Genomic DNA, 16,601 nt, shown 5'->3' with positions numbered 1-16,601 from the left:
AAGAAGTAAGCTGTATATAGTCTTCACTACATTTTCTTATTAGAAATATTGAATGACAGGGGAAGCCAATTGTTTAATCTTCCAACTCCCCCAAAAGAAAAGGGAAGAAGAATAAAGGGATCAAAACTCAGGACATCAATACCCATTCATTATCTCTTGAACTGATACTCAGAATTCTATTCTTACCCCAATATTTACTTTTTCTGTCTATATTTCTTTACCAAAAATCAATAGATCTTCAATACAAATGTTCATAAAAATAATATTAAAAAGTGATTATCATCAATAAGAAACTTTAGAATGGTAACCATGTAATGGTAGCAAAGTAAATATTAATATATAAAAATTAAAAATACATAATGGAAGGAAAATGCCTTTCATAATAGTAATAAAACTGAAATCTATTTTGAAATAAACTCCCCAAAAGGTGTGAGGTCTATGTGAATAAAACTGTAAATATTTACTTTGAACATTTTTAAAATAACAAATAAATGAGAACATATACCATGTTTCTGGATGTGATGAGTAAATTAGTAAAGTTTCCATGTCATCCCAAATAAATTTGTAAATTTGATGAAAGCATTAAGATAAGGGTACTAACTTCAAAATCATACCAATTAAAATGTCGAATAATTGAAGATTATGTGAATTATAGTAAATCCAGAGTATAGAAAATCATACAGCTATTAAAAATTATGTTTTGAAATATGTTTTATGACTTGAGAAATGCTAACAATATAACACTAACTTTAATAGTCTTTTTCCAAAATATAAAAAACTTACAAACCTGTTTCCAAATTTATTTTATAATTAGAAAATTACAGGAAGAAAGTACAGCAAAACTTCACAGTTCCAATCTCTGGGTGGTGAAATTAAATGATTTTGCTCTGCTTTTGTATGTGTTTTGTAAATTTACTGTGATAACCATGTTCTTTTTTCTTGTCAAAATTAAAATGTTTTTGAAATTTTCACTCAAAAATCTCAACTTGACAGTGTTAAAGACTTGTTCTTTATTTCTAATTCTGCCCTCTGAGTGACATGAGGAGGTATCATGCTTCAGGAGCTGGTAGTGGGTCAGCATATAAAGGGACTCTGGTCTGGAGTCCACATGCTGCTGGCTGAAGCAGCCACTGCAGAGCCTTCAGCAGAAAAATCTGTAAAGCATCTGGGTGATGCACCCTACCCACAAAACTAAACAATTTCAGAACCAAAGTGCTGAATGCACACCCAGCCCTTCAAGGAAAATTAATGCATAAATACATACATACATATATACAGGCACATACAATGAAACTTATATCTTACATTCCCTATAAATGGTCTTCAAAAATTTTTTTGCTGCCTAGAACTCATTTACCACCCAGAGTCTGTGTCAGTGCAGGATGTATTTTTTGGGACCTTGGTGTCTTCCCAATAGTACCAATGGTATAAACTCATCACGTAAGTAGACAAAGTATTACAGAGGTCCCAACCTCTTAGTTTTGTATTCTCTCCCTAGCCCTGTTCTCCTTTATAACATCTGCATTTCTCCTTATCCATCTCAATTCTTCAAGCTTCCTCATTACACAATCAGCCCTTGAGAAAAGATCTGAAACTGTAAATAAATTAACCATCCACCAAAGATAAAGTGATATGTGTACAAGATAGAATGCTTTACCAGTATTTATAGAAAGTGTTTTAAAGACAGCCCTGAAATATGGGTAAAGGCATAAAATAGTCTATGAAGTGAGAAAAATAGGATTGAAAACTGTATAGTTATTTTATGATTAGAAATAGGTTAGGAATGGAAGGGAAAGAATGCAGCAAGGTATTAATAATGATTTGATTTGGATGGACTGGTAGTGCCATTAATATTTTTCTGTATTTTTCATTAGTCCATTTTTCTTGGTATTACTTTCTAAAATAATTTTATAATGAGTATAATTAATGTTTTATAGTGATTTGCAACTTAAAAATATTAAAACCTTTATGTAAGTACAAAAAGAATGTCATTTCTGGGATGTGTTGAGTACTCGAAAAGAATTTTGGAAAAATATGCTGGTGAGTTCAAGCTTTTGCAGGTGTTTCCTTGAGACAGTCTCCAGCTCATCCTTCTAAATATCATGCCTGTGTGTGAGACAAATACTCCATTTGTGTATTGCAAAAGCTGAATTTCCTCACCAGTCTGGCTTTACTTTCTACCTCTCCTTCCAGGCTTTCCAATCATTACACTAAATATTCTTTCCTTTTTCCTCTTGAATTTCATCCCATAATATATATGTACTCGAGATTCTCTTTTAAGACCTTAAACATAAGCAGCACTATCTACCCTAAAAGTGCCTCCCACCTTGGAAACAAAATGCTGTTCACATTATTCTTATAGGAGCCCTGACCTATGAGCTTAATACTGGCAAAATGCACATTTTTTCCCCATCCCACATATACTCAGAGGTACTGATAACTACATTGTCAGGTTGTATTGCTTTGATACCGATTATAATATATTTTCTCTTTCCCTCAATTTTATTTCCCTCCTTTTATACATTCCTTCATTCCTTTATCCATTTTTTTCATTATTCATTCTTTTTCCAAACATTTATGAAGTGCCTCCTTGTACTGAGTGTTGGGCCTAGCTTTGGGCAAACAAAGAAATGGAAAATACAGAACTTAGATACTGAAAGAAGGCAACAACGATGGATATATGAGGTATATAGCATGACTGAGAGCCAAACTACATGAGGCTAAATCTCAGCTTCCCACTTTCCTAGAAATATTTGCTTCAACAGATTACTTAATTACTTGTTGGTCAAATCTTCATTTATAATGGGGATTAAAATTTTAATTTATAAATTGTCATGAGAATTTAATGAAATAATACATGAAAAGAGTTCAGCACAAAGCAGTTGCTCACAAAAAGTTTTCTGTGATATGTAAACAAGTAAATATTTAGCAGTGCTGTGATAAAGTCTGTGTCACTCTTAAAGGAAGGAAGCTAAGATTGCTATTCCAGAGAGCAGATAATCATGCTTGGGCTGAGTTTTGAGAAATGAATCTGGAATAATGGGAGGGGTAAAATTAATATAGGAACCAATGAAATATAAAAGTTGCAAAGAACCTGGACATTTGGCAGTCTGTAATCAGTGAGAAGCTTATTCACTCTGCTCTTTCAAAATATCCAGAAAACATAATTTCAACTCAAGAGCTGTAGTTATTAATGAAAGACAGACTAGCACAGTACTTAGGAGCATAGCCTCTAATGCCAGGCTGCCTGACGTCAAGTCCCAGCTCTCTCACTTTCTAGCTATGTAGAATATGTAAGCATGGCAATTTGTTTGATCTCTATACATCTGTTTCCCCCATCTATAAAATGAGAATAATAATAATTGGTTAGTTTATAGGGTTGTTGTTAGTAGTCACAAAATGCTTAGAACAAGGTGTGGTTTTAAATAAAAAGGAAGGAAAAATATTTTGAGTATCTAGGCAAAAAATACATGTGAGAAAAGGCATATGATATCACATTCTTCAAGAACAATGTTTTGTGTTTTAAGAAGAAATATATTTAAGATACACAGGGAAAGAAAATGTGACACAGGAATATTATATCCTGCAAAACCAACCATTAAGTACAAGAGGAAAGAATTATCAATGTGCAATAACTCAGGATAATTGTTCCCATGAGCCTAATACTAATAAACGAATTTCAGAACCAAAATGACAAGAGGCACAGACATAAAGACTGGATGTAAGAATTATAATGTTAACCAAAATAAGAATTTAATGGGAGAGATTATCTTTTATGACTATAATCTGACAATGTAGATGTAATACACTCTAAAAAGGAGGAGGAGAATGAGGAGAGCATAACTGTTTTAAATAATCATGTGGTGATCATATTTGTATTGCCATTCTGAGTCTGTGTATATATAATGTGGGATCAAGCAAATAAGTAGTCATGGAATATAATATGGAATATAATTCTGAATATGAATGAAAGAGATCAGATGCAATGTAGAAGAGGTAAAGTAAAAAACTCTGTAGTCCTGAATTTGAATTAGAAATATCATTATAAACCCACAATATAGATCCTGAGAGAGAGAGATACAGATAGTTCCTAGCTCGATCCACAGAAAAGGCCTAGAAACAATGTCTAACACAGGAGCAATGATGTTGAGCTTAAAATAAAACTTCTTTAAAAGATACCAAGGCTTCTTAAAGAAATGGCTGACTTAGATATGAGGCAGCATATGGACAATATAAGTCTGGAACATCTTGACATACTTGATAACAAGGAAACGATCAACAACTATATTAGGATCATGTAAAAGGACTTAGAAGCCAACCCTAAAAGGTTTCCACTGGCCAAATATAGGACAATTTTGATTTCAATAAGACTAAAAATTGCAATGGATGAAAACCTGTCCAAATACATTTAAATACATGAGTACCCAATATTTTTTAAGCTATTTGAGTACCTCCTGAAGATGGCAGGAAACTAATTCGCAAAAATTGGGTAAACAAAAGGAATTAGTCAAGTATTTATTTACCCAGCCTTTTCTATGAAAACTATGCCTATACACTCTAACTGGAGTAGGAGTTGCCATTTTGGGTTCGCTGGTATCAATGCCAGATCAGATCCTGTATCCACATTCCTAATAATGGCTAGATATTCCTTTTTCCCAGTGTAGAATTACTGTGGCAAATGGTTATAGTTCACTTCTGATAAGATTAGGAACTATTGATTATATATACTTGTGACATTTCAGGCTCCTCCTTCAAGTGATCTCAATCTCCCTTTCAATCAATGGGATTTTGGGTTTAAGAACTGGCTTAACAGGGACAGATGGAGGACATTATATATCCTGCCATAACCCACTGAATGGACTGGGGGAGCATGTAAGCTACAATGTAAACTATAATCCATGAGATGTAGCAGTACTCCAAAATGTATTCATCAAATGCAATGAATGTGACACACTGATGAAAGAGGTTGTTGATGTTGGGGGGGGGGTCAGCGAAGTGGGGCTATATAGGAAGCTCTTATATTTTTTAATGTAACATTCTGTGTGATCTATGTATCTTTTTTTAAAAAAGGCAATAAAAATTTTCATTTTCAAAAAAAAAAACCTGGCTTAATTTGGAAATTCACTTGGGGCACTTCTCAAGTTTGTGCTTTTGGTTTACCAGTAACTTTACTTCTCTTGCAAATAAATTGTGGGCCTGGTTTTCATTACATTCCTTTCTATGATAGCAGAAGGCAATTGGTTCTTTAAAAATTTCCGCAGAAGCTCTTTGACTTTCTTTATGACCCAAGTGATCATTGGCTGACTTGAACCTGTCATATTTTCTTCAGGACTTCTAAGAATGTTAGCAAAAGCTGATCATCTCAGCAGTCTTTTAAAAATACCATTACTCTCATACTATTCATCACATAAGCCAATGCCAGCACATAAACCAGTATTTCCCTTTCCACTTGCACTTGAAACACCACAGTGAATGTCTTGGGAATTATAAATTAGGGTCTACCATGGGTTATCTTACCTTACTTAACAGCAGCTAGGGGTCCTTAACTGTCATTCATGTAAATCCAATTATCCATTCTGAGGGTCAGCTTTCTAGGGCAATTTCTAGTATCAACTGTTTTATCCTAGATTCCCTCAGAAAGTGGAACATGAGCAAAAGTCTAGCATAGTGTAGTTCATTTTGGAAAGTTATCCCAAGAAATAGGAGTGTGGGAATAAGAACTGGGAAAAAAAAAAAAAGCAGGAGGAAGGGAAAACAATTCAAGGATATGGTAGTGAACTAGTCAATGCTGTGAGTAACAAAGACCCCTGAGTCTTCATATAGATTGTGCCTCAGATTTGCCTGAGTGAACGATAAAAGATGGTCCCATTCCCCAAGGGAGGTCCCAAGGTTGTTGACTTGTTATTTTTTCTAAGTTTTTGCATGTATAAGCATGAGTGACCAGGTTCCTGCCACAATCCCATGTGAATTGCTTTTTATTCTAGAATTTTTTCTGATGCAGAAAGCAAGGAAAGGAGTTACTAAATGGGCAGTTTTTATCGAACACCTTCAGTGGCTACAGTTGCTAACTCACAATGCAGACAGAAAGAACTATGTTTACTACCCAGGGGGCTCAGTGAGGATGTACTTGATGCTTCCATTACCAGTGATGACCATAAATGTGCAATTGCACCAACAAAGGTAAAGTAATCAAAGACTCTGATTCTTTAGGAAAAAGGTTTGGGTGACACCACAAGGCAAGAAACTTTTACTCAATAAAGATGAAGGTGAGGGAAATCTTAATTGGATGGTGGAGGAACCCTATGACAAATATTATGCAAGATTCCATATCCATAAAGCAGTTGATGAGCCTGTGGATAATGTGGTGTTACAAGGCACAGTGGGCAGCAAATACAAACCCCTGTGCAGAATATGTTCAATCCTGACATCGATGCACTTTCCAGGGTAAACAGGGTCCTTTGCAATCAATGTAATTGGTCTTCTCAGGGAATTTTATTGTGTTAGGGCCTCAGATTCAGTCTATGATGCTAATATGTCAGACACTCATTTGCCTTGGTGAGAAGAAGCCCAGGGCCCATGCATAGCCTCTATCTGTGCCACCATGGCTACTCCACTCAGCAAGAACTGGAGTGGCCAAGAGTAGAGTTTGGCTGACATCTATTAGTTGAGGCACTCTGTTCGCCTGGTTCTTTAGTATCTCCTCTGAAGTAAATGCTTTCTGGTAGGAATTAATCTGAAATACAAAGATCTGCAAATTTTGTGCTCATTTAAATAGTTCCATCCACAACTCTTCTCCAAATCTTCTCATCCCTGATCTTCTTTTAGGCCCCTAACCAATTAGATTCCATTTGCCACTGCTTTCGAATCCATGTATATTCCTATCTCATGCAACTTCTATAGCAACACAAAGGGGGTGACCAGGTGTACCTCCTAAACCTCTATCCATGGGAAAAATTTTCACATCATCTCTGTCTTTCAGAGATTACCTGAGGGTGAGGCTATAATTTAGAGCATCATACCAAACTTCACCATTCATGAACTAGAGCTGTGCTTTTTCATCCTGTCAGTTTGTCTTAGGGAATTTCCAATGAGGTCATAAGTATAAATTTAGGGAGATGCATCAGTGAGACAGGGGTAGGTGATATGGGGGTCAAGAATACTTGTTCAAGCAACTTACATACTCTGGACTTGACTGGGTTTGACCCTGATGCACCACTTTTATTCTAACATGGATGTCTGCTGGATCTGCCTGGCCTAACAAATTGCTGAACCTGACACCACCTGACTCACTATGACAACTATAGTTGTATAGACTTTGGATGTCCCATGATGAAATACCCAGGCTCTACTGGGACCAAAAACATACCATCAGCTTCATTTCAAATAGTATATAGTTTTCTGCTGCACACAGGATGGGCCTTGCTCCAGAATCCTAAGAATCCATACTGTGACTCTCCTCATAGGACTTGCCAAAGGTTCCATCCAGTATCTTTGTTTTTTTAAAGATACTTAGATTACATACATGTTACATAAAAAATAAAGGGGATTCCCATATGCCCCACTCCCTATACCTCCCACGTTTTCCCATTTTAACAACATCCTTCATTAGTATGGTACATTCATTGCAATTGATGAACACATTTTGGAGCATTGTCACATAGCATGGGTTATAGTTTACATTGTAGTTTACACTCTCTCCAACACACTTTGTAGGTTATGGCAAGATATATAGTGTATCTATTGTTGCAATGTCATTTAGGACAATCCCGAAGTCCCCAAAACACCTTCATATTACACCTGTTTTTCCCTCTACCTCCACTCAGAACCTCCAGTAGTCACTGCCTGCACATCAGTGATATAAGTTCTTCCATTCCTAGAAACACAATAAGTCCATAGTAGAATACCAGTAAGTCTACTTTAGTCCATAGTTTATTCCACAATACAAGGATTCTGGGATAGTGATGCCCACTCCACCTATAATTGAGAGGGGGCTTCGATCCCATAGGGCAGATGGATGGGACTCTCTTGCTTGCAGTTGTGGGATCTCTCGATTTCTTGGGATAGTTGTTGTCCATCCTCACCTCCTTGTTAGTTGTCCTGAGTGAGTTCAATGAACTGGGGAGTATGTGTTGCAACTCCTGTGAGATTCAGGGCCCAACTGTTACATAGACAGCTCAAAGAGTTAAGTATCTTGGAAATACACCTATCAACTCTAGTACTAATTACAGGTTCAAATAGAAGGGTAAGAACAGTCATGTGTAGGGAAACCACAACTGAATCCAACTCTGTCACACTGGGAAAAATAAATTCCAAAGTAGGGTCCACTAGCAAAGCACCAAACTCCTGAGCTATCTGCCCTAATTGTAGTGTCTGGATGTCTCTGGAGGCCTCAGGAACCCTGCCATTTGAAGTAGTATTTACTCTGGCAGTCAGAGAGCCTGCTGAGACATGCATAAGCATAACCTCTGGGATGACCTCCCGGGTCACTTTGAAGTCTCTTAGCCATATAAACTCATTCGTTTTTACCTTTTCCCCCTTTTAGTCAAGGTCTTTCTCCAGTTGCATTACTAGTTGGTGCTTGGTAGTAATCCCTCAGTGACAGGGAGTCTCATATCTGGGAGTCATGTCTCTCACTGGGGAAGGGAGGGGCGGGCAGGTAATGCATTTATTTGCTGAGTTTGGCTTAGAGAGAGGCCACATTTGAGCAACAGGAGATAACTCTTAGGCACCCTAAAATACTAGGCTGTTTCAGTTTCAAAACTAAAGGTTCACAAGTACAGTCATCAATATCCAGGGCCCACCAATGGACCATCGCCCTTCACTACTCATTGCCCTGTACTTGGGGGAATTCTGTAGCTTTGTAATATGTTTTAAAGTCAGGTAGCATGATTCCTCAAATTTCATTTTTCTTTTTCAGTATGTCTTTGGGTATTCGAGGTCTCTTGCCCTTCCAAATAAATTTCATAGTTAGCTCTTCCAATTCAGTCAAAAATGCTGTGGTAATTTTTATTGGGATTGCATTAAAGCCATAAATCAGTTTGGGTAGGATAGACATCTTAAGGATGTTGAGTCTTCCTATCCACAAACAGGGAATATTCTTCAATTTATTTAGGACTTCTTTGATTTCCTTTAACAGTATTGTGTAGTTTTCTGTGCACAAGTCATTTACATCTTAGTTCAATTTATTCCAAGGTATGTGATTCTTTTAGTTGCTATTGTAAATGGGATTTTTTTCCTTAATTTCCTCCTCAGATTATTCATTGTTCATGTACAGAAATGCTACCTATTTTTGCACATTGATCTTATAACCCATGACTTTACTGAACTCATTTATAAGCTCTAGAAGCCTTGTTATTGATTTCTTGGGGCTTTCTACGTATAAGATCATGTCATCTGCAAGTAATGAAATTTTAACTTCTTCCTTTCCTAATTTGGATGCCTTTTATATTTTTCTTCCCTAAGTTTTTGAGCAAATACTTCTAACAGTTGTTAAATAGGAGCAGTGAAAGTGGGCATCCTCATCCTGTTCCCAATCTTAAAGAGAAAGTTTTTAGAGTTCCTCCATTGAATATGATGTTAGCTGTGGGTTTTTCATATATACCCTTTAACATATAAAGGAAGTTTCCTTCTATTCATACCTTTTGTAGTGTTTTTATCAGGAAAGGGTGTTGTATTTTGTTGAATGCTTTTTCTGCATCCATCGAGATGATTGTTTGAATTTTTCTTTCAGTCTGTTTATGTGGTGTATTACATTGATTGATTTTCTTATATTGAACCACCCTTGCCCTCCAGGGATGAAACCCACTTGGTCATGGTGTATAATTCTTTTGATGTGTTGTTGAACACGATTAGCAAGAATTTTGTTGAAGATATTAGCATCCAGGTTCATTAGAGAGATTGGTCTATAGTTTTCCTTTCTTGTGTCATCTTTGTTTGGCTTTGGTATTAGGGTGATGTTGGCGTCATAAAATGATTTAGGTAATGCTCCCTCCACTTCTATTTTCTGGAAGAGTTTAAGCAGGATTGGTGTTAGTTCTTTCTGAAATATTTGATAGAATTCATCTGTGAAGTTATCTGGTCCTGGGCTCTTCTTAGTTGGTAGATTTTTGATGCCTATTTCTATCTCGTTACTTGTGATTGGTATGTTGAATTCATCAAATTCTTCTTTTGACAATGTAGGCTGCTTGTGTGTTTCTAGGAATCTGTCCATTTCCTCTAAATTGTCCCTCTTGTTGGGATATAATTTTTCAAAGTATCCTCTTATGATACTCTTTATTTCTGTGAGGTCAGTGGTGACCCCATCCTCATTTCTTATTTTACATATTTTCATCTTCTCTTTTTTTTCTTTGTTAGTCTAGCTAAAGGTTTGTCAATTTTATTGGTCTTCTCAAAGAACCAGCTTTTGGTTTTGCTTATTTTTTCTAGTGCTTTCTTAATTTCAGTTTCATTTAGTTCTGCCCTAATCTTTATTATTTCCTTCTGTCTACTTCCTTTGGGGTTAATTTGTTGTTCTTTTTCTAATTCCTCCAGATGTGCAGTTAGGTCTTTCTTCTATCTTAATATAGGCATTTATGGCTATGAATTTTCCTTCAGTACAACTTTTGCTGCATCCCATAGGTTTTGATATTATGTATTGTCATTTTCATTCAGTTCAAGGTAGTTACTGATTTCTTTTGTGATTTCCTCCTTGATCCACCTTTTGTCCAAGAGTGTGTTGTCCAATTTCCATATCTTTGGTCCTAATCTGGTTCTCTATCCCTTACTAATTTCCAGCTGCATTCCATTGTGGTCAGAGAAATAACTTTGTATAATTTCAGTCTTTCTGAACTCATTGAGAGTTGTTCTGTGGCATAGCATGTGGTCTATCCTGCAGAATGATCTATGTGCACTAGAGAAGAATGTATATATCCTGCACTATTGGAGTGTAATGTTCTATATATGTCCATTAGGTCCTGGTCCTCTAATGTATTATTCAAAGTCTTTATTTCTTTATTGATTCTCTTTTGAGATGTTCTGTCTAGTGGTGATAATGGTGTATTAAAACCCCCACTATAATTGTGGAGGCATCTATTTCTCCACTTAGTTTTTCCAGTGTTTGCCTCATGTTTTTGAGGCACCCTGGTTAAGTGCATAAATGTTTGTGATTATTCTTTCTTCTTGACAGGCTACCCCTTTTATTACTATGTAATTTCCAATTTTGTCCCTCACAATAGTTTTGAATTTAAAGTCTGTTTTGTCCAATATTAGGATATCTACTCCCACCCTTTCTTGGTTATTGTTTGCTGATAGAATTTTTTTTTTAAATATTTATTTATTATTATTTTTAATTACATTAAAATAAATATATGAGGTCCCATTCAACCCCACCGCCCCCGCCCCCCACTCCCCCCACAGCAACACTCTCTCCCATCATCGTGATACATCCATTGCACCTGGTAAGTTCATCTCTGAGCATCACTGCACCCCATAGTCAATGGTCCACATCATAGCCCAGACTCTCTCACGTTCCATCCAGTGGGCCCTGGGGGGATCTACAGTGTCCCGTAATTGTCCGTGAAGCACTATCCAGGACAACTCCACGTCCTGAAAACGCCTCCACATCTCATCTCTTCCTCCCGTTCCCCACACCCAGCAGCCCCCATGGCTACCGTTCCCACACCCATTCCACATTTTCTCTGTGGACATTGGATTGGTTGTGTCCATTGCACACCTATGTCAAGTGAGGGCTTAGATTGCACATGGGTACTGGATGCACTCTTCCCACTTCTAGTTGTAGACACTCTAGGCTCCATGTTGTGGTGGTTGACCTTCTTCAACTCCATGTTAGCTGAGTGGAGTAAGTCCAATAAGTCAAAGTGTAGGAGCTGAAGTCTGTTGAGGCTCTGGGCCTGGGTGTCATATTATCAGTCCAGAGATTCCAATCCCCTACATATATCTTAAACCCAGTACCAACTACAATTCCAATAAAGTAGCATGCAAGTCTTGTGAAAAGAGATCCCCTCTGAGTCCATTTCCATCACGCAGAAACACCAGCTCCAAAGAAGGGCCATCTGTCATGGCAGTGAACCCCTTCTGCCATGACCATAGAACCCGTGGGTCTCTTTATCCCTCAAAAGAACCAATACCTGGGGTTGTATCTACCTTATCTGTCTCTTAGACTCTGTTCAGTTGTACATAGGGGTATTCCTTCTGACAACCTCCAGACTCTTTTTTAGAGACTCACAGCCTTATAATCTCATTTCTCCTTTCCATTTCCCCCTTACATTAGGTCAAACCGCTTCCCGAAGTCATGTTATTATATGTAGATAGGTATATTCTGCTGTTCCGCATTGAATCTTTAATTCAAGGTCATTTTCTAGTTGCTTCTTCAGCTGGTATGTGGTAGTGATCCCTCGGTGCCAGGGAGGCTCATCCCCGGGTGTCGTGTCCCACGCTGGGGGGAATGCATCACATCTACACGCTGAGTTTGGCTGTGAGAGTGGCCACATTTGAGTAACATGAAGGCTGTCAGGAGGAAACCCCCAGGCACAATGCTACTCTAGGCCTTGTTCTTATTGCAGGTGCATAGGCTCAAAAGTGTAGCCATTAGTATCAAGAGCCCACTGTTGGGCCCTCCTTCCTTCCTGGTTCTTGCCGTTGCACCTGGAGGATTGCCGCTGCTCTCCCAGGGCCCACAACAGTGACCCCCCGGCCAGGAGCCCAGTACCCCCCCAGCTGTTGTTTTTAATTGTTTCCACTATGAGTATATATAGACATTACCATATACCCTGGGCATATGCCCTGTATAACTCCCTGTCAACCATATATATCCTGTCAATAACATCCCATATCAGTATTCCTCCGCTGCCATTGTTGAACCACTCTGTGATACAAAACTTCCCGTAAAGTGAATCCCAACATAATGTCAGCTTCAGAAGAGTCTTAGATCACCGAAATTCATATATACAATATACAGTATTTCCCCAGATCCACCATAAAACCTTTTCCCTTCCACAGCAATAATCTTTTAACTTATTCATATCATATTTCCTGAAACTGATGTACAGACTCCCAAACTATAGTTTTCAAACAAGGTAACATTTGTGCTTACTATGTGGTCCATACTTTAGGTTGTACAGTTTTCTAAATTTTTTAGTTATCCTATGTTTTGTCTTATGGTTTTCATTATTAGTCTGTCGTCCCCTATATGTTTTTGGTGTAATATTAGTGCTGATAGAATTGTTTTCTAACCAATCACTTTCAGCCTCCCTGCATCCCTGAGTGGGTTTCTTGTAGACAGTGTATAGATGTGTCATATTACCTTATTCATTCTGCCAATTTGTGTCTCTTGACTAGTGAGTTTAATCCATTAACACTTAATGTTATTATTGTCAAAGAATTACTTACATTAGTCATATTTTCTTTAAGTTTGTGTATGCCATATGTTGTTTTATTTCTCTTCTTATCTTTTTAGTTGTTCTTACATTCTCCTCCAACTCTCTCTCCTGCTTTTTCCTTTTGACCTACAGAACTCCCTTTAGTATTTCTTGAAGGGGAGGTTTCTTATTGACATACCTTCTTAATTTCTACTTATCTGTGAATATTTTGAACTCTCCCTCATTTTTTAATGCCAATTTTGCTGAATAGAGAATTCTTGACTGAAAGTTTTTTTTCTTTTAGCACCTTTACTATGTCATGCTACTACCTTCTTTCTTCCATGGTTTCCTTGTATGTGATGGTTCTCTTTTCTCTTGCTTCTTTCAGTATTCTCTCTTTGTCTTGAGCACTGGACAATTTGACAAGTATGTGTCTTGGAATAGGCCTATTAAAGAATTTATACTGTTTGGGGTGCCCTGTGCTTCCTGGACATATACATCCATGTCCTTCAATAAGGTTGGGAAAAATTCAGTCATTATTTCCTCCAACACACCTTCTGTCCCCTTTATCTTCTCTTCTACTTCTGAGATGCCTGCATATGTTTGTGCATTTTGTGCTGTCATTCAAATTCCTGAGTAGCTGCTAGATTTTTTTCTATCCTTTATCTATCTGTTATACTACCTGTTTGATTTTAGCTGCACCATCTTCCACATCACTGATTCTTTCTTCTGCACATTCATATCTGTTATTATGTGCTTCCAGTGTATTTTTGTTTCTTGTATTGGGCCATTCATCACCATCATATCCATTATCTTTTTATGTATGTTTACAGTTTCTTCAGTGTGTTCTTCCAGTATTTTCTTAATATCCTTAATCTCTTCCTTCACTTCATTAAGTTGATTCATAATATTTGTTTGTACATCTCTGATTAGTTGTGCCATGTTCTGTATCTCCTCCTTTTTTAAGTTGTTTTGTGGTACTGTGCCATGTCTTCCTGTTTCTTAGTATGAGTTGTAATTTAATGTTAGTGTATTAGTCAGCCAAAGGGGTGCTGATGCAAAAATACCAGAAATTGGTTGGTTTTTATAAAGGATATTTAGTTGGGGGTAAAAGCTTACAGTTATCAGGCCATAAAGTGTTAAGTTACTTCCCTCACCAAAGTCTATTGTTGGAATCAGTGTTGGAGCAAGATTGCTGCTGATCTCTGCCAGAGTTCAGGCTTCTTGGGTTCCTCTCTTCCCAGGGCTTGTTTTCACCTTGGGATCAGTTCCTCTGTTTTCTCCACAAGGTCAGCTGTGGATTATGAGGCTCTCTAGTCTTTGCCTCTCTCCACAAGGCCAGCTGTAGACTATCAGATGACAAGCTCACAGGCTCAGCTGTTTCTGCTCCTCTGTGTGCTTATTTCCTGGGATCCAGCTCAAAAACTCAGGCATCAAAACTCCCACTAACTCCTCTGCTCTGCCATGTAGTTTTATCAGTGAGTCCCCACCCACCAAGGGGCAGGCAGTCAACATCCTACTGACATGGCCCAGTCAAAGCCCTAGTCATAATTTAATCACACCCAGATACAGATCAGTTTACAAACATAACCCAATATCTATTTTTGGAATTCATAAATAATACCAAACTGCTATAGTTGGTGTCTAGGCATCAGTTTGTCTTGATGAGTTTGTTCAGTTGAATAGTTTCTCTTTGTAATCTAGGGTTTTATTTTGTTGTTGTTTTTGTGTATGTGGTAAGTTTTCACTTTGACACTTTGTTCCTCTTTCCCTGTTTCCTTGCTGTTGTCTATGTTCCCTTGAGGAAAAAAATTAGGGCAAGAAAAAAGGAAAGAGATGGGGGAAAAAAGGATAATAGTAATAATAATACTAAAAAGTAGAAGAGGAACCATATAAGACCTAGGAAAATGAATAAATAACTCAAGTAAGTAATACAGAGGTATAAGATTAAAAAGTGGAGTACAAACAATGAGCTGAAAAACAGAATAGAGGAAATAGGATGAATTAAAAGGTCAGAATGATGAGAAGTGAGGGAAAGAGAAAAGACAAATAGGGGAATAAAGTAAAAAGAGAAAGAAAACAGAGAAAAAAGGAAGGAGAAATAAAGACAAGGAAAATTGAAGACCCAACAAAAAGAGATGAAATGTAAGAACAACAGAAAGCAGAAGACAAAAAGATGAAGGTAGGAAAACAAATAGCGTAGGTAGACAAAATTGGTATTTTTAAGTAAAGGGAAACAAAGGAAGGGGAAAAACAATAAAGAAGAAACAAGACAGCAGCACCCCAATTAAAAGGGGGGGGGAGAGGATAAGAGGATTAAAAAAAAAAGAGGAAAATGAAAGAACAAAAACAAACAAATGAGCAAACAAACAAAATCCATGGAAAAACAGCCTTCTCTCTTAAACCCCTAAGGAGCTTCTCAGGCTGCCCGTGTTTATCCATCAATTACCCAGCAGCCTGCCCTCTGCAGATTTTGAATGGGGTTTTAGCAAGTAAACTAGAATAAATTTTTTTCAAAAGAACCTTTTTAAAGAAAATAAGAGATCCAAGAAAAGCTAATACAAAAAAATGTCTATGTGTTCCCTGTCCTAAAGTGTCAACTGGATGTCTGATAACCCAGTGAGTCACTTCTCTAAAACAAGCTAAGAATCAAACCCGGGACTGTGGATGTTCAAGGCAGGAACTCCTCCACTGAGCTAAACTTTCTCCTTGGGTCAGTTAGCCTTTCAGAAAAGTATCCATCCACTTTCCCTCAGACAGGGTAGTTGGACCGAGTCCTGCTGATAAGGCACCAGTCTCTCCTGGTTCCCTTTCTATTCTAATTGCTTTCTCTCCCAGAGTAGCTGGGCATGACAGCCTGTGTGACCAGATCCCTCCTCCCCTTTCCTGGTCAGGTTGAGGACCCTTCAGAGATTCAAAGGGGACCATGGTGACTGAACTCAGTGCAAAGAAACCATTCTCTACCCTCTTCCAGACCCCTCCTCCTTCCAAGGGACCCTAAATAGGCCCTTGAAAGTTGGTTGATGCTTTCTACCACCTGCCTCCCTTGGGGGAGTTGGAATTTTGATAGTGGGTAGTGCACACCTAAGGCAATGCCATCTTCTTGGAACTCCAGGAGGTTGTAATTTTAATGGTTTTCAGCTGCCAGACTAGTTAGTCGACTGTCTCCACTCCCTGCCTTCCCAAGTTCCTCTCTTTCAGGGCTACCACGTATGACAGGCTGCTTGAGCAGATTCCCCTCCCCCC

At 37.8% G+C, this 16,601-nt stretch overlaps 1 protein-coding gene across 1 annotated transcript in view; it reads left to right on the top strand.

Moving 5' to 3' along the window:
- The window catches only part of LOC101440786 (olfactory receptor 11H6-like), a 76,140-nt gene that overhangs the window by 6,451 nt on the left and 53,088 nt on the right, over positions 1-16,601 (top strand).

This window comes from Dasypus novemcinctus, chromosome 3 (genome assembly GCF_030445035.2).
Source record: "Dasypus novemcinctus isolate mDasNov1 chromosome 3, mDasNov1.1.hap2, whole genome shotgun sequence".
NCBI classification, from domain to species: domain Eukaryota; kingdom Metazoa; phylum Chordata; class Mammalia; order Cingulata; family Dasypodidae; genus Dasypus; species Dasypus novemcinctus.
This window is presented reverse-complemented; position numbering and strand designations above follow the sequence as displayed.